This window comes from Hyperolius riggenbachi, chromosome 3 (genome assembly GCF_040937935.1).
Source record: "Hyperolius riggenbachi isolate aHypRig1 chromosome 3, aHypRig1.pri, whole genome shotgun sequence".
Lineage (NCBI taxonomy): Eukaryota > Metazoa > Chordata > Amphibia > Anura > Hyperoliidae > Hyperolius > Hyperolius riggenbachi.
Window position 1 is genome coordinate 142,679,689 of NC_090648.1, and position 27,974 is coordinate 142,707,662.

Genomic DNA, 27,974 nt, shown 5'->3' on the forward strand with positions numbered 1-27,974 from the left:
GGAAAAGAAGTAAGCTTGAAATCCTACTCAGCATACATATTTCCACATATATAAAACTGAGCTAACAAAACCCTGTTTCTGCTTATCAATTAGCTGGTTGTTGGTTAATTAACCAGCAGTCACTGGGTTTAATTGCCTCAGTTTCAAGTGCATAAAAAGTTGATGCACAGTTGTATTTCAAGATCATCTCTATTCCTGGGTTTAGATTAATTTTAAAGTGGATCCAAGACAAACTTTTGCTGCCTTCATTTTTCTGCCCCTTACATATAGTTTATTGGGCATTCTTCGTCCCAAATGCTTTTTTTTTTTTAATGTATTACCTAATTGCATGTAAATTAATGTATCCATGCCCCCAGCTCTTCCAGCGCCTAGGTATTTCCATGCTGCAAGTGCTCATGGGAGCTCAGCCTGGGGAGGAGGAGGCTTTTGCTGTAGCATGCACAGGATTTCAGAGGCAAGGGGGCGGAGAGGGGAGGAGAGAGGAGGAGAGGGGAGTGGAGTTTTCACAGGCTGAGGGGTGGAGATGCAGATCAGCTTGCCTGTGTAATGGTGACAAGCAGAATATGGCTGTTATCATTGTATCACAGGAAGAAATAATCATATACTGTTATAGATGTTTGCAGTTAGATTTACTGTAAACTTTAGAGAAGACATATAGACAAGTTAGTTTTTCATCTCTGATCCGCTTTAAGCATTGGTTTGTGGATAGTGGATAGCATTTCAGCACCATGGACAGTGACTGCTTTCACATTTCTTCTGTTGTGCCATTTTGAGCATAACTGTTTGTGTTTTTATGCTCTTTGTTTACCACGTCTACTAGGAAAACTTTTTCAAACAAAAGCTGTGGATGAATTTCTCTCACACAGATATTTTGAGTTGTTTTCAAGGCATTGTAAGGATTATTTATAAAGAAAGTGATCTGGAGATAGTCATAAAAGTACTACAAAGTGTCAATAAGTTTAAACGAATGCCACTTTTATAGGTGATTGTCGATAATAATCAGTAAAACATGACCTCCATCATTATATTTGTAATGTAGCGGTAAGCATGATGATTACTGAATTATAGACTGGGAAATGACATTCACTATAGGCTTCAGTGGACCTTTTGGCCATTTTTGCCACAAATTGCAAGTCCATGAAGTAGGGTACACAGCACTTATCAGTGGTGCAAATACCACGACTTTTCTAACAAGAAGTAAAGGGGCCCATACACTTAGCCAATTTTCTGGCCGCCCGATCGATCAAAATCGATTGATCGATTGATCGATTGCAAATCGGTTGGCCAATCGACCGATCGACGGCCGATTTCGATGGATTTCGATGGATTTCCATCGAACTGGCAGGGTTGAAAATCTAGGTCGATCTGATGAGATTGCTTATCAGTTTGCATTGGCCTTTATGGAAATCTGATGGCAAAAAAATGCCATCAGATCGAATTTCAATAAATTTCAAACTGAAATCTATTGGAATTCTATCCTGGTAAAAAATGTTCTAAAAACACATCAGATAGATCATCAGATGCATTTCTTATCTATCTGCTGCTAATCTGACGAGAGTATGGGCACCTTTAGGCTCCCTGCACACTGTAAATCCGTTTTGTGATTCCAATTCCATTTCCGATTACGATTTGCAATTCCGATTTTCCCTGAATGCAATCAACAGAAAAATGAAGGAAAAAACACAGCATGCAGTAACGATTAAAAATCGGAATCGGAACTGGATGTAAAAAATGATTAAAAATCGGAATCGCATGCAGTGTGCAGGGAGCCTTACAGTTACTGCTTCGAATCCATTACTCTATTCAAGTGAAAGCTGTGGACCTCCCACTCGCTCTCAGCTAGCAGCACAGTCCTCTCCAAGGAGTCTAAAGGCAGAGATAATGTTTTAGAAACAAAAATGTCAATGTAACTATAGCGGCTATCCTATAGCAGCTTCCCTTGCTGTCCTCTGGTCCATCATTGCTGACAGTGGACCCTCCAAAGGCTACCATGAAGGGCTTATCAGTAATCCTATAGGGGCCGCTCTTCTCGTTAAGCACGACTACGGCCATACTGCACCTGTGTGAGTACAGCCGCACCTGCGGAGTAAACCAGAGCCGCTCGTGGACAAAGATAGGGTCCCAGAGAGACTCTACAGAGGAGTATGTCTACTTTGAGATCTTCTGTTCAACTAAGAGCTTGCCAACAGCTCCTCTTCTGTTTATAGACTCATTTGTATCTTCCCACCAGGGACATAACTACAGGGGAGCAGCCCCTGCGACCACAGGGGGGTCCAAGCCATTATTATTATTATTATTATTATTATTTAGTATTTATATAGCGCCGACATATTACGCAGCGCTGTACAGTGTATATATATATCTTGTCACTAACTGTCCCTCAAAGGAGCTCACAATCTAATCCCTATCATTGCCATATGTCTATATTATGTAGTGTAAGTAGTGTTGGGCGAACAGTGTTCGCCACTGTTCGGGTTCTGCAGAACATCACCCTGTTCGGGTGATGTTCGAGTTCGGCCGAACACCTGACGGTGCTCGGCCAAACCGTTCGGCCACATGGCCGAACTAAGAGCGCATGGCCGAACGTTCCCCGAACGTTCGGCTAGCGCTGTGATTGGCCGAACGGGTCACGTGGTTCGGGCCCGAACGCGCTCTGATTGGCCGAACGGTCACGTGGTTCGGGTAAATAAATACCCGAACCACGTCATATCTCCTCCATTTGTCTGTGGGTTTAGCTTTGGGTAGGCAGGCAGGGTAGTTCGCTCTCCAGCCACGCTAGCCAGGGTCCCCCCCAGTCATTGTGTGTCGCTGCTGGGAACAGTAGTACACCGCTCGCTCAGCCACACTATATATAGCATTGTTTACTGCCACTGTGTACCTCGCTCAGCCACGCTATATATAGCATTGTGTTTTCTGACACTCTGTGTACACGGCTTAGCCTGGCTATATAGCATTGTGTGTACTGCCACTGTGCACCTCGCTCAGCCACGCTATATATAGCATTGTGTTTTCTGACACTCTGTGTACACGGCTTAGCCTGACTATATAGCATTGTGTGTACTGCCACTGTGTACCTCGCTCAGCCACGCTATATATAGCATTGTGTTTACTGCCACTCTGTGTACATGGCTCAGCCAGACTATATAGCATTGTGTGTACTGCCACTGTGCACCTCGCTCAGCCACGCTATATATAGCATTGTGTTTTCTGACACTCTGTGTACACGGCTTAGCCTGACTATATAGCATTGTGTGTACTGCCACTGTGCACCTCGCTCAGCCACGCTATATATAGCATTGTGTTTACTGCCACTCTGTGTACACTGCTCAGCCAGACTATATACCATTGTTTACTGACACTCTGTGTACACCGCTCAGCCAGACTATATAGCATTGTTTACTGACACTCTGTGTACACGGCTCAGCCTGACTATATAGCATTGTGTGTACTGCCACTGTGTACCTCGCTCAGCCACGCTATATATAGCATTGTTTACTGACACTCTGTGTACACGGCTCAGCCAGACTATATAGCATTGTGTGTACTTCCACTCTGTGTACACCGCTCAGCCAGACTATATAGCATTGTGTGTACTGCCACTGTGTACCTCGCTCAGCCACGCTACATATATAGCATTGTTTACTGACAATCTGTGTACACGGCTCAGCCAGACTATATAGCATTGTGTGTACTGCCACTCTGTGTACACGGCTCAGCCAGACTATATAGCATTGTGTGTACTGCCACTCTGTGTACACCGCTCAGCCAGACTATATAGCATTGCGTACTCTGCCAGTCAGTGTGTATATTGCTGGGATCAGTAATACTCCACTCACCGCCAACCACTATATGAGCTCACCATGAGTTCCTCAGAGACCTCCGCTGTGAGCAGCACTCCCAACAACAGCAACAGCCAACGCCCCATGCAAGCTATAACATCCACCCCAGCAGCCAGTGGTCAGCAGCAGCCCTCTCCGGAGGAGAATGTTGTGTCCATCGGTCCGTCGCCAGAACGATTAATGAGGGCTGCCATTGAGGAGATGATGGGGCCTGATGTGGAGGAGGAGGTCGGGCTCAGGCCAGCATCCCAAGTTAATGTTGAGGACGATGAGGGGTCTGTGTCTGGGGATGTTGGGGTGGCAGAGGTGGTGGGTGGGTCAGACTCAGGAGAAGAGTTGTATGATGAGGATGATGATCGGGACCATCTGTATGTGCCTCAGAGTCCGACCCCGGAAAACATGTTGTATCGTGTGTTTAGGTACTAAAATCTGCGTTCCCACTTCCCAGTACTGCCCGCAGTGCCCGGGTCCACGGATCCATATAATTTTTTGGGCAGCACTATCAAACTGTGGTACTATGAGTGAGTTGCCATGGTCCTTCTGTGCTGCCTGTCACACTCACCGTCTGTCTGCAGATGGATTGTTCAACACAGCTACGCCATCTGACATGTAGTCCTGGACCTTGACCATCTTCTCTAGGCGATTGGTGTTGGAGGACGTGGAACTGCCCGATTGCTGTTCTGTGGGCTGCTGCATGGGTATCAGAAAATGTTCCCACTCCAAGGACACTGCCAATACCATTCCCTTTTGGGCACTAGCAGCAGCTTGTGTTCTTTGCTGCCCTCCTGGTCCTCCTGGGTTTGCTGAAGTCAGTCTGTCGGCGTACAACTGGCTAGAGAAGGAGGAGGATGTCAATCTCCTCTCTAAAGTCTCCATCCTCAAGGGCCTGCTGGAATTGTTCCATTTTTGACCTGTCTGACACTTTCTTCAATCAGTTTTTTAACATTGTGTTTGTATAAACTGGGTATAAACCCAGTAATTGGTGTTGTCCAGATTCCAGAATAATGAATAATAATGAATAGTGAATAATGCGCGGGCCGCGTTCAATGCAGTCTAGCATGAATTGAGCCATGTGTGCCAGAGAGTCCTGCCAGACTCCTCTATCTTTATGTTCTTGTAAGCGTTGTGATTGTTGTGATGCACCATATTCGTCACCAGCATCACTTTCTTCCTCTTCTGCTGTCCTTTCCCGCTAAATTGTGGAAGTCCAACGTGCACCGCTCTGTCCCTCGGCAGTGGGGGCATCCAATTCCTGCTCCAACTCCAGCTGTTCCTCGTCCTGTTCTTTGTCATAGCTGGGACCAGCGTTTCCTGAGGCAGGTTGCCTGATGTTGGTATCATCACGCTGATCGTTTTCATCTTCAGAATCCCCCACTTGCATCATGCCAGCGGTTTCCATCTTCAACATTGATTTCTTCAGTAAACACAGCAGTGGTATTGTAATGCTGACTGTAGAGTTGTCACTGCTCAGTCACGCAACGTGGATTGCTCAAAATTTTGGAGGACTTGGCAGAGATTCAACATGGTGGCCCAATCAGATCCACAGAAGCTTGGTAGCTACTAGCTGCTGGAATGCGCCTCGGCACTGCGCAAAAGCGTGCTAGCATGTGCAGCGTAGAATTCCAGCGCGTAGGCAGGGACATCACCCAGCGAGCGATGGTGCGCTAGATTGAAGCGCTCCTGCATCTCTTGGTGAGTCCTTCAGAAGCGGTACTGGACTTTTAACAATGTTTGTTTTTTTTTCCTTCAACAGAAGATCTGCCACGTTGGAGTGAGGAGGACGCCGCCGACCCCGATACCAAGCTGATCCCCGGCAAACTCCAAGCAGAGGATCTTCAGGAACCCTCAAGGCTTTGAGCAAGCTGAGGAGGATCAGCAGTCCCGACGAGCCCTCTCCTCATATGCGACTGAGTGCAGTGGAGCTCCCCAGAACAACCTCTCAGTTGTCACTTTGTCACTTTGTCACTTTGTCATTTTGTCACTTTGTCAGTTGTCACTTTGTCACTGGTCACTTTGTCACTTGTCACTTTGTCATTTTGTCACTTGTCACTTCTCACTTTGTCACTTGTCACTTTGTCATTTTTTCACTTGTCACTTTGTCACTTGTCACTTCTCACTTTGTCACTTGTCACTTTGTCACTTGTCACTTTGTCACTTGTCACTTTGTCATTTTGTCACTTTGTCATTTTGTCACTTTGTCACTGGTCACTTTGTCACTTGTCACTTGGTCACTTGTCCAGATGATCTCGGTACACCTCCTGAGATTCAAATTCCTGCACACATTGCTCTGGGATTTGGGTGTGATGAATGATGCATCTAACTGGCCACCGGAGGCAATTAAGGCCTTCAAAACATTGAAAGCAGCTTTCTGTTCCGCCCCCATTTTGCGTCATGTTGAGTTGTTGACGTCATGTTCATCCTCGGCCTCGCCTTGCATTTCAGTGCGAGGTGCATTTTCCACAGAAAAAGGTTGTGAATCCGGGCACAACATTTGTGGCTGTTCCATTGACCTTTCACAGGTAGAAGATTGTGGGGGTGGGAATAGCTCCTCCGAATAGCCCATTGTGTCCTGAAAACTACTCATTGCATTGCTTTGCGCACACATTTTTTTGTCCTCATGCAAGGCCTGAGTTGCACCTGAAAGCGTGGCCTTCTCCTCCTGCGCCTCCTCCTGTTCCATCACGTCTGCTGCTGCTGGGTTAGCGTTGACGCCCGGTCCCTGTTTATTGAACCTCTTATCTTTATTACATTTATGACTGCATGGCGGTAAAAAGCATGCTATCCGCACGCTTCTTGTCCTCATGCAAGGCCTGGGTTGTTGTGTCTCAAAAAGCATGGCCTTCTCCTCCTGCGCCTGCTCCTGTTCCATCACGTGTGCTGCTGCTGCTGGGTTACCGTTACCGGTCCCTTTTCCTGGAACCTCTTCTCTGTATTACATTTATGACTGCATGGCGACAAAAAGCATGTTACCTGTGCAAAGAAACATGACATTTTCCACATTTAAAAGACAGTTTTTCCTTTGAAACTTTACAATCAATTTTCTCAAAAACTATAAGCTCTTTTTCAAATATTTTTTTTCCTCTTGTACCCACTCCCAAGGTGCACATACCCTGCTAATTTGGGGTATGTAGCATGTAAGGAAGCTTTACAAAGCACGAAAGTTCGGGTCCCCATTGACTTCCATTATGTTCGGAGTTCGGCGCGAACACCCGAACATCACGGCGATGTTCGGCGAACGTTCGCGAACCCGAACATCTAGGTGTTCGCCCAACACTAAGTGTAAGTACTGTAGTCTAGGGCCAATTTTTTTTAGGGAGAGCCAATTAACTTATCCATATGTTTTTGGAATGTGGGAGGAAACCGGAGTGCCCGGAGGAAACCCACGCAGACACGGAGAGAACATACAAACTCTTTGCAGATAGTGCCCTGGCTGGGATTCGAACCAGGGACCCAGCGCTGCAAGGCTAGAGAGCTAACCACTACGCCACCGTGCTGCCCATAAGTGGGTCCCAACTACTACTTAACTCCCTCCGATATAGTGGTCCATCCTTCACATCAGTGGCATCGTTAAGGAGCTGTGGGCCCCGATGCAAGTTTTACAATGGGGCACTCTATACATAACAATTGATATGATGCACCAAAACCTGCCAATGGCAGCTACAGTGTCAGAGATGCAAGAAGGGGATGTGGAACTGTTTTGTTAATGATTACCACTATTCAAAGTATCTATAGAAGTGATTATTACGAGCACAGGACCAATAAAGAGCTAATACTGTAGTTGAGGGAGGGCCCTTCGAGGACCCTCTGGCCCAAGGGCCCCGATGCGGTCGCAACCTCTGCACCCCCTATTGCTAGGCCCCTGCTTCACATCATGTGTTTTTGTGGCTACACTTTTTACGAGTGTGAAGAGTACGACAACCACAATTGTTTTTTGACTTTCACAAGATGAGCCCGCAGGCTAGAAGGGTCACCAGATGTAAGCAAGGTAAATGGTGCGAACATTGGGGGCTCAATCAACATTTTTCTGGGAGTTCCCATAATTTGTAGTTATGCCTCAGCTTCCCACTGCATGATGCAGCCAAATCTGTTAGCCCTGTTTCCTATGAATGGTCACCCCATGAGGCACTGGGATGTCTGCCCACCAGTGGTGGAGACTGGGCTCGTAACATAAAGAGGGCTATGCCACCCTTCTGTTTCAGACTCCGTCCTCCCTCTGATGTGAGGACAGAGGCCTTGAAGAAGGGGAGGGCTGTGTAAAGACTAGGACCACATATTATAAAGCTCCTCCCAAGGGTGAAAGATAGTGTGTCAAAACTAATCTCACAATGGCACAAACATAAACTTCACCAACAACAAATTCACACCAGCATCAGGCCTGGAACCCTTTTGAAAGTGCAAAGCACTATCACAATTGCTAGCCATTTGTGATATTGTTTTACAAGCGATTTTTGGGAGCGATTTCCCTGCTCCTATACAATTCATTAGAATGGAGACACTCCCAAAATGCTGCATGTCCTGCAATTGCGATTTCCTTATTCACAATCGTTCTAGTGGAATCTGTCCCATCCATTTAGAATCAGAATCAGAATGCATTTATTTCACCAAGTACAACGTGAGTTGTACCCGGAATTGATTTTGGCACAACAGGGTCGGTGATGGTACAAAGTACATTTAGCATACAGTAGGTACATTTGATATACAGTAGATACATACAGTGTCTGCAGATACATACAATAGATACCTACAGTAGGTTCAAAGCTTATATAGGCATAGATTATAGAGTGTAAGGCATAGTTAGAGGAGCCTGTAGAAAGATGGACCCATGGAAAAGGGCCAGGGGGAAATCCGCTGCCGTCTAGGCACTCAAAACGCTTCTGCAGCGATACTTTGAATCAGATGTCCACCAGTCTATTACGGGAGAGAGAGAGAGAGAGAGAGAGGAGAGGAAAGGGATAGAAGAAAAGCTAAAAGAGACAGAAGGTGAAAAGGCAGTGAGCGTGAGACCCCTTGAGATTGCAGTGCGTATAGGGAAATCGCTCTAGCGGGTTCCAGGCCTAAAGCTGTAGGGCTGCTTCCAAATATAGCGATAGTTACTGGACTAAGGGGTATATTGATGTAGAGGGATGTCTACAGTAAATGTAAGTCAGTGTATTTATGAAGCAGAGGTAACATTGCAACTTTACCAGTATGTACACAAGTAACATAGAGTGCCTTCCACAAATAATGCAGCCTGCTTTATGTATAATAATTAATAATAATTGCAGTATTTGTATAGCGCCTTTCTCCTGTCGGACTCAAAGCGCTTGCGAGGCAGCCACTAGAGCGCACTCAGTAGGCAGTGGCAGTGTTAAGGAGACTTGCCCAAGAAACTCCTTACTGAAATAGGTGCTGGCTTACTGAACAGGCAGAGCCGAGATTTGAACCCAGGTCTCCTGTGTCAGAGGCAGAGCCCTTAACCATTACACTATCCAGCCACTATATGGAATATTGCTAATTAGAGACAAACACATGCATTGCTGGTATATTATTATTATTGATTTATAAAGTGGAAGCATATTCCGTGGTGCAGTACAAAGTAAGAAACCAACACAGGGTACATAGTAATGCAGACAGTGGCATACACAAAATATAGACACTGGTAAATAATATAGAATTGGTATACATAGTAATTACTAGTAACTATAAATCATGCCCACCCCAGCAAAGCTTTAGGGTAAGCCCAATGTTTACACCCTTTCCATGCTCACTCCTGGTGACCCTCCCAGCCTGGGGCCCATCTAGTAAAGGACATAACACAAGTGTGGCCATCATTATCTTCACACCCATAACAAGTGTAGCCACAAAACACCTGATCTGAAGGACCCCCTGCAGTCACAGGTAGTGCTTCCCTCTAGTTATGCCCCTGGTATTACAGAGACAAATGTAACATAATGAACAAAATATATAGTAATTAGCAAATTCCAAGACATAAAAGAATGAGAGAGCCATGCCCTTGAAAGCTGTAAGGAATGGGAAGGAACAAGAGTTAGGGTAGTATATCATTTGTAGCATACAATATGTATGCCAGGAGGCAGAGGCCCGTATGCAATTCACGTTTGCTCCTGAGTTTTCTCCTAGGTGATATTTTTACAACTTGTAAAAAAAATGGCTTTTAAACCACCAGCAAGCAAGAAAATACTCAGAATAATTTTGACAGTACTTTTAACCTACTTTTTGGAACTTTTTACATTGTAAAGTGCTAAATCGTTATTTTAAATTGAAGATGAAAAATGATCTCCTAGGAGAAAATATAGGGGCAAAAGTGAATTGCATATGGGCCAGCAGTGTGTTTTAGGTTATAATTAGTAAGGAGTACAACTTGGCCAGAGGGAGAAGGAGGAATAGAAGATAGAGCGTATGCTTGTCAGAAAAAAATAGTTTTGAGGGAGTGCTTTATACAATACTAGCAGACCCAAGCCTGTATAAGGGTCTGTGTTTTTCGCCGCTGCATGTACTGTGCACGCGCACCCACCGCGCGCACACCCGCCGCCCGCTCACACGTCTGCCTGGCTCCCTTGCCCCGTCCTCCTGTCTGTGTGAGACTGGGTTCATGCTGCGCACAAGCAAAAAGCACGGACCCAGCTACACAGAGACAACTGTCCCTGCTGTACGCAGGGACAGTTGCCTATTATTATATAGGATAGCAAAACAGGAAGTCCAGGCTCATCTCCCAGATGAAGACAATTAAATAAAATTAAAGTGTACCAGAGCTGATGACAGCTAAAAGTTTTATACATACCTGGGGCTACCTCCAGCCCCATAAGCTTGGATCGCTTCCACGCCACTGTCCTCAGTCTTCTGCAGCGCCGGTACCGGGACCTGTAACTTCAGCCAGTCGCGGCCAGACTGACGCAAGAGAAGTGCGCTCTTTACTTATCTCTCCGGCACCCGCTGGAGAGATATGTAGAGGGTGCACTTCCCTTACGTCAGTTTGGCCGCGACCCTGAAGTTACGGGACCCGGTACCGACGCTGCAGAAGACTGAGGACAGTGGCGTGGAAGCGATCCAAGCTTATGGGGCTGGAGGTAGGCCCAGGTATGTATAAAATTTTTAGCTTTCATCAGCTCTGGTTTCCTTTAAGTAAATTAAAGGTGCACCTTCCATTTTGCTGAATTTTATTTCCCCAGGTTGTAGATGAGCATGGACTTTTTGCTTTTCTTTGCTGGGGCTGCATGCGTGTAACTGCCAAGCACAAACTCCAATTTCCCAGCAGTCACCATTGTGTTCTGATCAGAGATGGATTAAGATAAAATAGGGCCCTAGATGAGGTAGTACCTGTGGTTGACCCTTGAAGACTTTTTGGTAATCTGAAATGAGAGATAGGTCAGAGAAAGTGGTAGTTGGGCACCCCTGGCAGCCATTAGGCCCCAAGCATCTGCCTAAGTTGCCTTGTGGATGATACTGCTCTGGTTCTGATATGACCCTGGAGAAGGGCTGCTTATTTTTGCCATCTAAAAGCAGACCGTTTTTAAAAATCCAGTTCAGGTTTGCCAGATAACTTGTGCTCTCCACTGCTCTCCAACCTTAGTAAATTAATCCCATAGTGTAATATATTACTACAGATCTCTTTATTCCACCTTCATAGTTCATAAATGTAAATATGAATTTGAGGCTTTGGCACTTTTATGAATCAGGCTATAAATACAAGGCGTACCGGCAGCACAAATCCAACTGCAACAATTTAAAATCAAAGAAAAAGTCACTCGGGGACACGAAGTACCTTGTTCTCCTCATTCTCTGTAAGCACTCAATATAATTTGGACAAACATGCATCTGATGCAGCCATTGTTCAATGTTTTGTTTAATGAACGGGTAATGAGACATTAATGAAAGCATATTCCTACAAGCTATTTCTGATCTCATTGTGTTCTGAGTCCTCCGAGATGGAACTTCTCTTAAGTATTCTGTCTTCCAGCAATGGCTTCCTTCCTATGGCAGTTTCATCATGCATGTCAAATTACAACATCTAGTCTTTGTGGCTGCTGTTACTGTTTGTTCTAGGAAAAGGGAGGGGGGGGGAGTGAGTCTTAATATTGGCTTTACTGTCCCCCCCATCCCCAATAGTTATGTAAGAACAGATCATTTTATGTCCCTGTTAGCTGCGTAATTCCATCCATTTTGCTGCATTCAGACAACCCGCAGGAACATAAACTACTTCCAGACACAACCTGCCACAGAATCAATATCCAAATGAGAAATGTTTGTACTAGATAACAAAGACATTTCATGCATAGTAATAGACCTACAACATTTTCTTCCCCATTCTATTCTCTTTGACCAGACTGTTTTATGTATACCCGGGTATTAAGGTGTAGTTCTTTGAATCTGGGATTCCTTATTCATAAATCGGGTAATGCTGGTCAAAGCACTTCAGTACCATTCCTTGCGGAGTAAGTTACTGCAAGCTCATGGTGAACCAGAACTTCCAGGAGTGTGCAGTGTAAGGGGCTAAAAGAGACCAAAATGCCTCCTTGTGCAAAACAGAAGTTTGCCTTCTTAAAACAGAAGGTATTTGCGAATATAAGGGTTGGAGTGAGTTCTGAGGTGTCCCACAATGCATCTGCTGAATATAGTGGTGCTCAAATACCCCTTTTTAAAATTCGAGTTTGGTCGAATTCGAATAGTAAATTATTCGAGGTCAGTCGAATATTCGAGTCGAATAAATTTTACTATTCGATTCGACCTCGGACTTCGAGCTCACTATTCGAGTCGGTATTCGAGCTCATTATTTGAGCTGACTATTCGAATTGGCCTTAAATAGCTTCCCAACACTTGTTTTGAGGGTGAATGATGCAAGAAACATATTTTTTTCCAAGTAACAACAGCAAGTGATTATGTGGGGATGTTCCTTTAAAAAAAAAAAAGGTGAAAAGAGAAGTTGTGTCCAGAATTTTGTTCAGTACTGTATATACTTCTTCTTCTTCTTCTTCTTTATCTTCTATATCTTCTTCTTCTTCTTCTATATCTTCTTCTTCTTCTTCATCTTCTTCTTCTTCTTCTTCTTCATCTTCTTCTTCTTCTTCTTCTTCATCTTCTTCTTCATCTTCATCTTCTTCATCTTCTTCTTCATCTTCTTCATCTTCTTTATCTTCATCTTCTTCATCTTCTTCTTCATCTTCTTCATCTTCTTCATCTTCATCTTCTTCATCTTCTTCTTCATCTTCTTCATCTTCTTCTTCATCTTCTTCATCTTCATCTTCTTCATCTTCTTCTTCATCTTCTTCATCTTCTTCATCTTCATCTTCTTCATCTTCTTCTTCATCTTCTTCTTCATCTTCTTCTTCATCTTCTTCATCTTCTTCTTCATCTTCTTCTTCATCTTCTTCATCTTCATCTTCTTCATCTTCATCTTCTTCATCTTCTTCTTCATCTTCTTCATCTTCTTCATCTTCATCTTCTTCATCTTCTTCTTCATCTTCTTCATCTTCTTCTTCATCTTCTTCTTCAACTTCTTCATCTTCTTCATCTTCATCTTCTTCATCTTCTTCTTCATCTTCTTCATCTTCATCTTCTTCTTCTTCATCTTCTTCTTCTTCTTCTTCTTCTTCTTCTTCATCTTCATCTTCTTCATCTTCTTCTTCATCTTCTTCATCTTCTTCATCTTCATCATCTTCTTCATCTTCTTCATCTTCATCTTCTTCATCTTCTTCTTCATCTTCTTCATCTTCTTCATCTTCTTCTTCATCTTCTTCATCTTCATCTTCTTCATCTTCTTCTTCATCTTCTTCATCTTCATCTTCTTCTTCTTCTTCTTCTTCTTCTTCTTCTTCTTCATATTCTTCTTCTTCATATTCTTCTTCTTCATCTTCTTCTATATCGTCTTCTTCTTCACTTATTTCTCTTTTCATTTTTTTTTTTAAAGAAATGCAGCTATTTTTGAGCGTAACAACAAATAGCTGGTGGCGCACGCATGTTGGAAGCGCCATTGTATGTGCTCCCTGGCAGTGGAAACACACAGACAGCAGGAGGTAAATTCAGCAGCAGGAGGAGGAGGATGAGTGTGTGGCAGCATGCAGTCAATGAGGCAGGCAGCGTGACATAATAGCCCTGGTACCTAGCGGTGATACCAGGGCTGTAAATAAACACAACAGGAGGTCCCAGACAGCGGTCGTGCAGCCCACATTGTGTCCAATACACAACTGGGACAACACAGTTTTCAACCCGGGCACCTCAGAAAAATTAAACCTTTTTTTGTAATGGTTTTGTAGTTTTGGTTTTACAACCAATTACACAGATATATAGCTATTTTTTGACGTAATAGCTGGTGGCAGAGTGGCAGCAGAAGGTAAATCTGTGTACCCTGGCGGTGGGAAACACAGACAGACAGCAGCAGCAGCAGGAGGAGGAATGGAGGAGTAATTATGTGAGCAGCTATTGTTTGACGTAATAGCTGGTGGCAGTGTGGCAGCAGAAGGTAATTCTGTGTACCCTGGCAGTGGGAAACACAGACAGACAGCAGCAGCAGGAGGAATGGAGGAGTAGTGTGAGTGTGGCAGCAGGTAGGCAGCGTGACATAATAGCCCTGGTACCTAGCGGTGATACCAGGGCTGTAAATAAACACAACAGGAGGTCCCAGACAGCGGTCGTGCAGCCCACATTGTGTCCAATACACAACTGGGACAACACAGTTTTCAACCCGGGCACCTCAGAAAAATTAAACCTTTTTTTTTTTATGGTTTTTTGGTTTTTGGTTTTACAACCAATTACACAGATATATAGCTATTGTTTGACGTAATAGCTGGTGGCAGAGTGGCAGCAGAAGGTAAATCTGTGTACCCTGGCGGTGGGAAACACAGACAGACAGCAGCAGCAGCAGGAGGAGGAATGGAGGAGTAATTATGTGAGCAGCTATTGTTTGACGTAATAGCTGGTGGCAGTGTGGCAGCAGAAGGTAATTCTGTGTACCCTGGCAGTGGGAAACACAGACAGACAGCAGCAGCAGGAGGAATGGAGGAGTAGTGTGAGTGTGGCAGCAGGTAGGCAGCGTGACATAATAGCCCTGGTACCTAGCGGTGATACCAGGGCTGTAAATAAACACAACAGGAGGTCCCAGACAGCGGTCGTGCAGCCCACATTGTGTCCAATACACAACTGGGACAACACAGTTTTCAACCCGGGCACCTCAGAAAAATTAAACCTTTTTTTTTTATGGTTTTTTGGTTTTTGGTTTTACAACCAATTACACAGATATATAGCTATTGTTTGACGTAATAGCTGGTGGCAGAGTGGCAGCAGAAGGTAAATCTGTGTACCCTGGCGGTGGGAAACACAGACAGACAGCAGCAGCAGCAGGAGGAGGAATGGAGGAGTAATTATGTGAGCAGCTATTGTTTGACGTAATAGCTGGTGGCAGTGTGGCAGCAGAAGGTAATTCTGTGTACCCTGGCAGTGGGAAACACAGACAGACAGCAGCAGCAGGAGGAATGGAGGAGTAGTGTGAGTGTGGCAGCAGGTAGGCAGCGTGACATAATAGCCCTGGTACCTAGCGGTGTTACCAGGGCTGTAAATAAACACAACAGGAGGTCCCAGACAGCGGTCGTGCAGCCCACATTGTGTCCAATACACAACTGGGACAACACAGTTTTCAACCCGGGCACCTCAGAAAAATTAAACCTTTTTTTTTAATGGTTTTTTGGTTTTTGGTTTTACAACCAATTACACAGATATATAGCTATTGTTTGACGTAATAGCTGGTGGCAGAGTGGCAGCAGAAGGTAAATCTGTGTACCCTGGCGGTGGGAAACACAGACAGACAGCAGCAGCAGCAGGAGGAGGAATGGAGGAGTAATTATGTGAGCAGCTATTGTTTGACGTAATAGCTGGTGGCAGTGTGGCAGCAGAAGGTAATTCTGTGTACCCTGGCAGTGGGAAACACAGACAGACAGCAGCAGCAGGAGGAATGGAGGAGTAGTGTGAGTGTGGCAGCAGGTAGGCAGCGTGACATAATAGCCCTGGTACCTAGCGGTGATACCAGGGCTGTAAATAAACACAACAGGAGGTCCCAGACAGCGGTCGTGCAGCCCACATTGTGTCCAATACACAACTGGGACAACACAGTTTTCAACCCGGGCACCTCAGAAAAATTAAACCTTTTTTTTTTTATGGTTTTTTGGTTTTTGGTTTTACAACCAATTTAGCTATTTTTTGACGTAATAGCTGGTGGCAGAGTGGCAGCAGAAGAAGGTAATTCTGTGTACCCTGGCAGTGGGAAACACAGACAGACAGCAGCAGCAGGAGGAGGAATGGAGGAGTAGGCGAGCAGCTATTGTTTGACGTAATAGCTGGTGGCAGAGTGGCAGCAGAAGGTAAATCATCTGTGTACCCTGGCAGTGGGAAACACAGACAGACAGCAGCAGCAGCAGCAGGAGGAGGTATGGAGGAGCAGTGTGAGTGTGGCAGCAGGTAGGCAGCGTGACATAATAGCCCTGGTACCTAGCGGTGATACCAGGGCTGTAAATAAACACAACAGGAGGTCCCAGACAGCGGTCGTGCAGCCCACATTGTGTCCAATACACAACTGGAACAACACAGTTTTCAACCCGGGCACCTCAGAAAAATTAAACCTTTTTTTTTTTAATGGTTTGTTTGGTTTTGGTTTTGCAACCAATATAGCTATTGTTTGACGTAATAGCTGGTGGCAGAGTGGCAGCAGAAGAAGGTAATTCTGTGTACCCTGGCAGTGGGAAACACAGACAGACAGCAGAAGGGCAGTACACAGCAGCCCACTGTAGGTGTAAAATGTGTGGCTGCAGGCGACGTAATAGTCAAAGTGAACCAGGCTGGCTTAGTGAGCAGGAGCCAGGAGGTTGTAAAGGGTGGTAAGGCACATTAACGATGGTTCCGGCAGCCAGTTCATGTCCCCCTCTCGCCGACAACAGGGGCCAGGAACTCGCCTTCCACCCACGCCTGGTTCATCTTCAGAAACGTCAGTCTGTCCACAGACTTGTGAGACAGACGTGAGCGTTTCTCGGTGACCACGCCACCAGCTGCACTGAAGCAGCGCTCGGACAGCACGCTGGAAGGGGGGCAGGACAGCACTTCCAGGGCGTACTGCGCTAGCTCGCTCCAGATCTCCATGCGCTTGACCCAATACTCCATGGGATCAACAGGGGCATCGCTGTCAAGCCCGCTGTACGACCCCATGTAGTCAGCCACCATGCGGGTCAGGCGCTGGCTGTGACCGGAGGAGGATGCTGCTGCATGCATCTCCTCTCTAGTCACTGCTGCCGGAGCCTCTACAGTCCTGTAGAGCTCGTGGCTGAGAGACAGCAGGTCTGTGGGGCGCTTGCTGCTGCTGGATGCAGGCACCTGCTGCTGCCTCTGTGCTGGCTGCTGGACAGTGGGGGTGGAAGGCTGGGGGAAGGCTTCCTCCAAGCGCTCAACAAGGGCCTGCTGCAAGCTCCTTATTTGTTGCGCTGGGTCTCCTCCTGCAGGCGGCAGGAACTGGCTCAACTTCCCCTTGAGGCGTGGGTCCAACATCATGCTGATCCAGATGTCCTCCCTCTGCTTCATCTGGATCACCCTGGGGTCCCTGCGCAGGCACGTCAGCATGTGCGCTGCCATTGGGAAGAGGCGGGCCACGTCTGCTGGCACATCGACGTCAGTGCTGTCCTCATCCTCCTCCTCTGCCGCCTCATCCTCTCTCCACCCCCGCACCAACTCAGCTGCGCTGTGCTGATCCCCCTCATCAGCAGCCAGGTCAGGGACCTCCACCAAGTCCTCCTCCTCCTCCCCCTCAGAGGTGGACTGCGCAGCTGGTTGCCGCTCCTGCTGGTCCAAGGCTGCCGCTCCCTGTTCCAGCAAAGCATCGAGGGCCCTGTTCAGCAGAGAAACCAGGGGCACCCACTCGCAGACCATAGCATGGTCCCTGCTCACCATGTTTGTGGCCTGCAGGAAGGGAGCCAGCACAAAGCACACCTGCTGCATGTGCCTCCAGTCATCATCGGGGACGATGGACGGGATGTTGCTGGTCTTGTCCCTTCTCTGAGCTGCGGAAACAGTGGCCAGGGCAAGGTACTGGTTGACAGCGTGCCTCTGTTCAACCAGACGCTCCAACATCGCCAGGGTGGAGTTCCAGCGAGTCGGAACGTCAATGATCAGCCGATGGCGTGGCAGATCCAGCTCCTTTTGCACGTCTTCCAGGCTCGCACAGGCTGCAGCCGAGCGCCGGAAGTGACGCACAACATTCCTTGCCGTTTCCAGCAGTTCGCCCATCCCCTGGTAGGTGCGCAGGAACTTCTGCACCACCAGGTTCAGCACGTGGGCAAGACAGGGGATGTGGGTCAGGTTTCCCCTGTCTATGGCAGCAACCAGATTGGCCCCATTGTCGGACACCACCTCTCCGACTCTGAGGCCTCTGGGGGTCAGCCAAATCCTCTCCTGCTCCTGGAGTTTGGCCAACACGTGGGCTGCCGTCAGCTTGGTCTTGCCAAGGCTGACCAAGTGCAGCAGCGCTTGGCAGTGGCGGGCCTTCACGCTGCTGCTGAGGCGGGGGGTTTGGCCAGGTGTGGCGGAGGATGGCAGAGGATCGGAGGAACCCGCTGCAGTTCCCCTGACCCTGCGGGGTGGCACCACCCACTGTGTTGCTGCTGCTGCTGCTGTGCCCGCTGCTGCTCTCCCATCCTCACCCCCTTCCACCAAGCTGACCCAGTGGACAGTGAAGGACAGGTAGCGGCCTGTCCCGAAGCGGCTGCTCCAGGAGTCCATGGTGACGTGGACCCTTTCACCAACCGCGTGCTCCAGCCCTCGCTCCACATTGGCCATCACAAAGCGGTGCAGTGCAGGAATGGCCTTGCGGGCGAAGAAGTGTCTGCTGGGGAGCTGCCAGTCTGGGGCTGCGCAAGCAAGCAGCGCCCGCATGTCGCTCCCCTCCTGCACGAGCGTGTACGGCAGGAGTTGGGAGCACATGGCCCGTGCCAGCAAGCCGTTCAGCTGCCGCACGCGACGGCTGCTGGGAGGCAGAGCCCTAACCACCCCCTGGAAGGACTCACTCAAAAGGCTCTGGCGTGGCCTTTTGCTGACACGGGAATCAGCAGACACAGCGGAGGAGGCCACTGAGGACTGGCTGCCAGAACAGGCCTCAGTGTCGGCGGCAGGAGTTGCAGAGGGGGGAGGAGCAGTGCGTTTCCGCACTCCTGCTGGTGCTGCTGGAGGAGCAGGAGGGCGGGTGGCTGCTGTTGCTGCTGCTGCTGCTGCTGAAGGCTGTGCAGTGATGGGTGTGGTGCCACTGCCAGCACCAGATGCCTTCAGCCTCTGGAACTCCTCATGCTGGTGGAAATGTTTAGCCGCAAGGTGGTTGATGAGCGAGCTGGTGCTGAACTTTAAGGGGTCTGCACCTCTGCTCAACTTCCGCTGACAGTGGTTGCAAGTGGCGTACATGCTGTACACAGTGGGCATGGTGAAAAAGCGCCAGATTGGTGACAGAAACATCCCCCTACGGCATGGAAGCGCTGCTGCCTGTCTCCCTGTGGTGGTTGGGGGGGGGGCTTGGGTGCGGCTGGTGGTGGTACTGGCTGATGCTGCTGCTGCTGCTGCTGAGCCTGAGACACCAGCAGGCTGTGGGACGCTGCCAATGCTTGCAATGATGCGCCTCCTTGCAAGGCCCACAAGCGCATCCTCCTCCTCCTCCGAGCTGCTGAGGACGACATCCCCTGGAGGTGGTGGCACCCAGTCTCTGTCTGTCACCGGGTCATCACCATCATCCTCCCCCTCCTGAAACATGTCCTGCTGGGATGATGACCCCCCAAACTCCTCTCCTGATGCATGGATGGGCTGCTTGACTGTCGCCACAGTCTTGCTGTCCAATCCCTCATCCCCCAAAGTGCCCATCAGCATCTCCTCCTCAAAATCGCCAACAACAGCAGACAATTGACTCATCATGCCTGGGGTCAAAAGAGTGCTGAATGACAGGTCGGCGACTGACGGTGAACTGGCCTCCTCCCCAGACCCTGCTGGGCGGCTGCTGCGAACAGGGGTGGTGGTGGTGGTGGTGAGGGTGGAGGCCTCGGATGCAGAGCTGATGGCGGGCTGCTCATCCTCCGTCATGAGTTGCACCACAGTGTCTGCATCCTTTTCCTCAATGGGACGTTTCCGACCCGGCTGGAGGAAAATCGGAGCAGGTGCTACACGCTGCTGCTGCTGTGTCTCTGCAGCGTGAGTTGCAGATGCTCCTGCTGGGCGGCGCCCAAGGCGTCCACGGCCAGTGGCTATGGGAGGAATGTTAGCCACTGACGCTGCTGCTGCTGCTGCGGAACTGTGCATGGTGGCGCGCCCGCGGCCGCGGCTTGCCACAATGCTGCTCCCTCTCCTCCTGATTCCCTTGCTGCCCTTCCCCTTGCCCAAACCGCGCTGGCTGCCACTTCCAGACATCTTCAATGTTTTGGGCGTATAGACAAAAGTTTTTTAAAAGGGCGGGTGAAAAGTGGGGTACTTTAATGGAGTGGGTTGGTTGGTGAGGTGACTGAGTGAGTGTCCCCTAGTACAGTAAGTAAGTAGTAACAGTCAGGAAGTACAACTAGCAGTTACAATAATCAGTAGTAATCACAAGTAAATTTAGTGTGTGTACACTCAGACAGTGAGTGCACGCAGGCAGGAGCTAGTAGCCTATGAACACAGTGACTGAGTGTCCTAGACTCCTAGTACAGTAAGAGTAAGTAGTAACACCAGTAAGTAGAACTAACTAATTACAATAATCAATCAGCGATCAGAAGGAAATGGAGTGTGGGTGTGTGTACACTCAGACAGTGAGTGCACGCAGGCAGGAGCTAGTAGCCTATGAACACAGTGACTGAGTGTCCTAGACTCCTAGTACAGTAAGAGTAAGTAGTAACAGTAAGTAGAACTAACTAATTACAATAATCAATCAGCGATCAGAAGGAAATGGAGTGTGGGTGTGTGTACACTCAGACAGTGAGTGCACGCAGGCAGGAGCTAGTAGCCTATGAACACAGTGACTGAGTGTCCTAGACTCCTAGTACAGTAAGAGTAAGTAATAACAGTAAGTAGAACTAACTAATTACAATAATCAATCAGCGATCAGAAGGAAATGGAGTGTGGGTGTGTGTACACTCAGACAGTGAGTGCACGCAGGCAGGAGCTAGTAGCCTATGAACACAGTGACTGAGTGTCCTAGACTCCTAGTACAGTAAGAGTAAGTAGTAACAGTAAGTAGAACTAACTAATTACAATAATCAATCAGCGATCAGAAGGAAATGGAGTGTGGGTGTGTGTACACTCAGACAGTGAGTGCACGCACGCAGGAGCTAGTAGCCTATGAACACAGTGACTGAGTGTCCTAGACTCCTAGTACAGTAAGAGTAAGTAGTAACACCAGTAAGTAGAACTAACTAATTACAATAATCAATCAGCGATCAGAAGGAAATGGAGTGTGGGTGTGTGTACACTCAGACAGTGAGTGCACGCAGGCAGGAGCTAGTAGCCTATGAACACAGTGACTGAGTGTCCTAGACTCCTAGTACAGTAAGAGTAAGTAGTAACACCAGTAAGTAGAACTAACTAATTACAATAATCAATCAGCGATCAGAAGGAAATGGAGTGTGGGTGTGTGTACACTCAGACAGTGAGTGCACGCAGGCAGGAGCTAGTAGCCTATGAACACAGTGACTGAGTGTCCTAGACTCCTAGTACAGTAAGAGTAAGTAGTAACAGTAAGTAGAACTAACTAATTACAATAATCAATCAGCGATCAGAAGGAAATGGAGTGTGGGTGTGTGTACACTCAGACAGTGAGTGCACGCACGCAGGAGCTAGTAGCCTATGAACACAGTGACTGAGTGTCCTAGACTCCTAGTACAGTAAGAGTAAGTAGTAACACCAGTAAGTAGAACTAACTAATTACAATAATCAATCAGCGATCAGAAGGAAATGGAGTGTGGGTGTGTGTACACTCAGACAGTGAGTGCACGCAGGCAGGAGCTAGTAGCCTATGAACACAGTGACTGAGTGTCCTAGACTCCTAGTACAGTAAGAGTAAGTAGTAACACCAGTAAGTAGAACTAACTAATTACAATAATCAATCAGCGATCAGAAGGAAATGGAGTGTGGGTGTGTGTACACTCAGACAGTGAGTGCACGCAGGCAGGAGCTAGTAGCCTATGAACACAGTGACTGAGTGTCCTAGACTCCTAGTACAGTAAGAGTAAGTAGTAACAGTAAGTAGAACTAACTAATTACAATAATCAATCAGCGATCAGAAGGAAATGGAGTGTGGGTGTGTGTACACTCAGACAGTGAGTGCACGCACGCAGGAGCTAGTAGCCTATGAACACAGTGACTGAGTGTCCTAGACTCCTAGTACAGTAAGAGTAAGTAATAACAGTAAGTAGAACTAACTAATTACAATAATCAATCAGCGATCAGAAGGAAATGGAGTGTGGGTGTGTGTACACTCAGACAGTGAGTGCACGCAGGCAGGAGCTAGTAGCCTATGAACACAGTGACTGAGTGTCCTAGACTCCTAGTACAGTAAGAGTAAGTAGTAACAGTAAGTAGAACTAACTAATTACAATAATCAATCAGCGATCAGAAGGAAATGGAGTGTGGGTGTGTGTACACTCAGACAGTGAGTGCACGCACGCAGGAGCTAGTAGCCTATGAACACAGTGACTGAGTGTCCTAGACTCCTAGTACAGTAAGAGTAAGTAGTAACAGTAAGTAGAACTAACTAATTACAATAATCAATCAGCGATCAGAAGGAAATGGAGTGTGGGTGTGTGTACACTCAGACAGTGAGTGCACGCACGCAGGAGCTAGTAGCCTATGAACACAGTGACTGAGTGTCCTAGACTCCTAGTACAGTAAGAGTAAGTAGTAACACCAGTAAGTAGAACTAACTAATTACAATAATCAATCAGCGATCAGAAGGAAATGGAGTGTGGGTGTGTGTACACTCAGACAGTGAGTGCACGCACGCAGGAGCTAGTAGCCTATGAACACAGTGACTGAGTGTCCTAGACTCCTAGTACAGTAAGAGTAAGTAATAACAGTAAGTAGAACTAACTAATTACAATAATCAATCAGCGATCAGAAGGAAATGGAGTGTGGGTGTGTGTACACTCAGACAGTGAGTGCACGCACGCAGGAGCTAGTAGCCTATGAACACAGTGACTGAGTGTCCTAGACTCCTAGTACAGTAAGAGTAAGTAATAACAGTAAGTAGAACTAACTAATTACAATAATCAATCAGCGATCAGAAGGAAATAGAGTGTGTGTTGTGTGTGTACACTCAGACAGTGAGTGCGCACACGCAGGAGCTAGTAGCCTATATGAACAGTGACAGTGAGTGTCCCTACGGGTACAGTAAGAGTAAGTAGTAAGTAAGTACAACTAACAATAATCAATCAGTAATCAGAAGGAAATAGAGTGTGTGTACACACAGACAGTGAGTGAGTGCACACACGCAGGAGCTAGCTAGTAGCCTATAAACAGTGACAGTCAGTGAGTGTCCTACTCCTAGTACAGTATAACTACAATACTATTAGTAAAGGACAGCAGAAATACTGGTATAGATGAGAGAAATAAACAGAGGACAGCTGCCCACAGAGGCAAGGCCCCCCGAGGCCTAAACCTGTAAGCTTGCAGCAGCTGCCTGCAGTTCTCTAATGTAACACACAAGCTACTAACTAAAATACAATGTCTATCTAACTAACAACAATATAGGTGTATATGGCAGGTGTAGGTGAGCAAAAACGCTAGGTAAATGACCACAATAGAGCACTTGCTAAGCCAAAGCACAAAGGAGCAACTCTCTCTCTGTACAAGTCTCAGGCAAGCATGGAAAAACCTAACATGGCGGCCACTATTTATAGGGTAGGGGCTGGCCAGGGTCCCCCTCTGTGATTGGCTGCCGTCAGAGGGCCTGGGAGCCCTCTGATTGGCTCTAAGGACATCAATCTGGGCTATGACGCTATTCGAGCTCGGTACCGAGCTCGAATAGCGCCGGTTTGCTCGAATAGCTCGAATAGTGAATGGGCTATTCGAGTGTACTCGGATAGCCCATTCGAATAGCTCCAGCTATTCGGAGCTCGAATAGCTGAAAAAGAGCTCGAATATTCGAGCTACTCGAATATTCGAGCTCTGCTGAGCACCACTGGCTGAATATGCAATCTTTGGCAAGTTATCCATGGCAGGCATAGGACCCACTTCCACCACTTCAGATTTGTTTAACCTCAATTGGTCATTTATTGGCCAATCAAAATTTAAGGTGTTTACTAGGATTTAAGACAGAGATGCAAAAATAAGAAGTGGACTGAGGCATGTATTTCTGTGTAGTGCTGCTGCTACTATGCTTTTAGGATGGAGAGTTATTATTTAAGGTATACTTCACTGTTAAAGCTCAATTTCATCCAAAACTGAGCAAGACAGATTGTGAAAGCATTCATGTTGATCAGTGGAAATTATAAGTATTACTTTTGGAACTGAATTTTAAAAATCACGCAATCATTTGCGTTGCTGTGCACCTATTCATGCTGGCTTAAGACCTCTACTGCCTGTTATTTACTGTTAGTAGCTGGAGGCCTTACGCCTGCTTCTTAATAACCGCAAAGCCTCATACCTCCCCCCCCCCCACACACACACACAACACATGTGGACGCATTGCATTGCAAAGATCTGGGAAATGCAGTCTGGCATCTATTGTTGTTCCTGCATTGGGTGTCACATGGTCACACCTGACTGACCTGTACAGAAACTAAATCTAGAGAGGAGAGAAGACAAGCTACCCTACAGTGGCAAGCACACCTGGTCCATGAAATAGGCATTATGTCCAGCAGACAAGTACTTTAGTTATGTACTCTGATTGCTTTCTCCTGATCGCTGTTAGAATTGGGTTGTTAGAATTGGCTTACAATGGCTTGTTCAATTTTGTAAATAGATTTCACATTACATAGTTACATAGTTATTATGGTTAAAAAGAAACATACGTCCATTGAGTTCAACCAGAAAATAAGGTACAACTCTAGCTTGCACCCTCACATATTTCACTTGAGCCACCAAAGGAGAAAAAACCCTTACAAGGCTTGGACCAATTAGCCCTAGGTCCTGTAGGTTTGTGGCCATTGTATGTCTAATGTAGAAATAATGTGTAATGTGAGAAAGAAAATGAATAAAAGTTATGAAAGAAAAGTTAAAGTCATTGTTTTATAGTGGCCAGGGAAGTTTCTAGGGGTGAGCCAAGCAGGTTGCTGCCTGGGGTGCAGTGCTGGAGGGGGGAGCAGAATGGGGATGGGGGAAGCACAACCTAGCAGAGACCACAGCAGAGCACAAGTAACTTACCATCTGGGGCTGGGAAGGACACAATCTTCTCTCTTTCTCTTCAGCATCCTGGTTTCCATGGCCGCAGGACGTCAGTTATCAAGTGACCTGCCGCAGCCAGCTTAATTGATGACTAACGCTGTTGCAGATATTGAATTCCAGGATGCTGAAGAGGAAGAGACAAGAGAGAAGATTATGTGTGTCCTTCCTGTCCCCCGGAGCACTCTCTGCATGATGGGAGGTCTGGTTATCTGGCTACTTTATTCTGGTGTCACCTACCTATATTGGGGGGAACTGTGTCTGGCTACAATATACAGGGGGGTACCTACCTATACTGATGGGGTAATTGTGGCTGGCTACCTTATACTGGGGGCACCTACCTATACTTGAGGGGGGGCGGGACTGTTTCTAGCTACCTTATACTGGGGGCACCTACCTATACTTGAGGGGGGGGGACTGTTTCTAGCTACCTTATACTGGGGGCACCTACCTATACTTGAGGAGGGGGAGGGACTGTTTCTAGCTACCTCATACTGGGGGCACCTACCTATACTGATGGGGTAATTATGGCTGGCTACCTTATACTGGGGGCACCTACCTATAGTTGAGGAGGGGGAGGGACTGTTTCTAGCTACCTTATACTGGGGGCACCTACCTATACTTGAGGGGGGGGACTGTTTCTAGCTACCTTATACTGGGGCACCTACCTATACTTGAGGGGGGGGGGGAGCCGGGGAGGGACTGTTTCTAGCTACCTTATACTGGGTGAACCTACCTATACTTGAGGGGTGGAGGGACTGTTTCTCGCTACCTTATACTGGGGTACCTACCTTCTGATTGCTGTTTACAGTTTGGAAAGCTAAATAGGATTATGCATTGTCAGAATGATGTCCAATCCTCTGGATTTACTGTGGTTTTTGAAGACATTTAGGTAGAATACATTTTTGTTTCCTTTAAGTTAAACTTGGTGAAAACCTAACTTATTTTTGGCAAATAGAACTGTATGTATAGCTGATATAATATAGATGTACCGTATGTGCTGCACATCTTCTACTCCCAATGGCAGACATGCACTTTCTCATTAGTAATTTGTGTGTATTGCTGTGAACATCCTTTCAACGTGTTCCTCACACTTGTAAACAGAGTGACTTTGTATTAACAAATAGACATAGCATTCATCCCCACTGTGATGTGAGAAAACCAAAGCCCGCAACCTAAAGACCATTAAAATTATTCAGTAGTATTTACATAACATTTCTATACTGTATATTGCTCTTGATGGAAGAAATCCAGGTCTGAAATTGCAGCCTACATGAGACTATACGGAACAATTCCTTCTGTAACAGGAGAGATCTTTCAGCCAAGGACAATAGGAGGATTATTTTCTCGGGTAATGCTTCTTTTCTAAATGTGGGAGCAGTACCACTGGTGGGGCTTATACATTAGCTTTAAGTGGGTTAAAACTAGCACAAAGGACTTTTTTTTGAAGATTTTATGTGCATACAGTACTCACAAACTGATTCCACAGAGAGCTAAGCATGACTTTCTGTTTGTTTGTCCATATTTTATAAAGGGTTAAATTAGACGCATCCCAATTTCCCAAATTAATTTGCAACAGTCCCTACTGAATCAATCTAAACACCATTTAAAAAGAACCCATCGATGTGAAGTGTCAACAAGAAGCACTTAATGTCTCACCATGCCTCAATATTAAAACAGGGCCAGATTTCTGGGACGGCCACAAAGGCCCGGGTCTTGGATGGTTGTTTTCCAAGCAGGCGGGTAAAGATGGAAAAGCGGTTGCGGCATATGAAAAAGGAGTTGGCAAATGGAAAAGGGAGGATTCAACTGGGGAGTAATATGTGGAAATGGCGAGTTGCTGCCCAAGGGAGCTGTACATGAAAGAGAGGGGCTGCTGTACAAAGATATTACTGGTGGGAACCTGCACATGGAATGCACAGCAGTGCTGCACAGGAGAGGGGAGCCAAGCAGAAATCTGGCCTTGTAGTAAGCATTCCAGAAAAAAGTTACAAAACCGTCTGTAAAGCCCCAGATGGAGAATTGATAAAGTAAACTATTGTTGGCCAGGAAAGTCAATCCTAGAACTAAGAGAAAATGTATCTGGGAAGACTAATGGTGCCCTTACATGGTACAATTTTTTTCATTTTTTTCGATTAGATAATTTTGTTTGATTATCCTGTTATATCGAATATAAAGATTTTTCCAACATGTCCGATTGGATTTTCATAGAAAAAAAATGGATAATCTGTTCTTAATAAAAAAAAAGATTATTTTATCTTTCATTCGATTCGATCCTTTTGGTTGAATAAACGGAAAAATGAAACGTTTTTATTGTACCGTGTATGGGCACCATTAGAAGGACCAAAATTAACATCTAAAGAACCGCAGGCCTCTCTCAGCTTAGATAATGTCAACATTCATGAGTCCATCTTTACAAAGACAGCAGTCAACTGAACCAGAGGTCCAGTGGAATCGGAGTGGTGCAGTCCATATTTGTTGGTACCCCTGGCACTTGTTTTCCAGTTTTTTTTAAACCAATGCCAGGCCACCATGCACAACTTTGAGCCAGCCATTTTATTTTTTTACTACTCCTAGATTTACTTTATGAAGTCACCAAACTTTTTAGAGTGCACATTTTTGGGTACAAAAACATACATACCCTACATTAGACATCCTTCACACATTGTTAGCTTATGTCGTAGTAAAGAACCAAGATGTGATCATCTGTGTACTTTCAGCCCTTACCTCATAAACTCATGCTTGCGTGGGGTGTCGTGTTTAGATTTCCTGTTCAACCATCTGACA

The 27,974-nt window shown here is 46.5% G+C and overlaps 1 long non-coding RNA gene across 2 annotated transcripts in view; it reads right to left on the reverse strand.

The window, feature by feature from the left end:
• The window catches only part of LOC137561179 (uncharacterized), a 256,463-nt gene that overhangs the window by 115,768 nt on the left and 112,721 nt on the right, over positions 1–27,974 (reverse strand). Inside the window, exons 2-3 of one of the 2 annotated variants that reach the window (XR_011029907.1) lie at positions 25,170–25,314; positions 11,706–11,875 (exon numbers count right to left, since the gene is read on the reverse strand). The exons of the other annotated variant lie outside the window; for it this stretch is intronic. This is a non-coding gene — a long non-coding RNA (uncharacterized lncRNA). Of the gene's footprint in view, positions 1–11,705; positions 11,876–25,169; positions 25,315–27,974 lie in introns of those variants that run through there. 2 annotated transcript variants of the gene reach the window in all.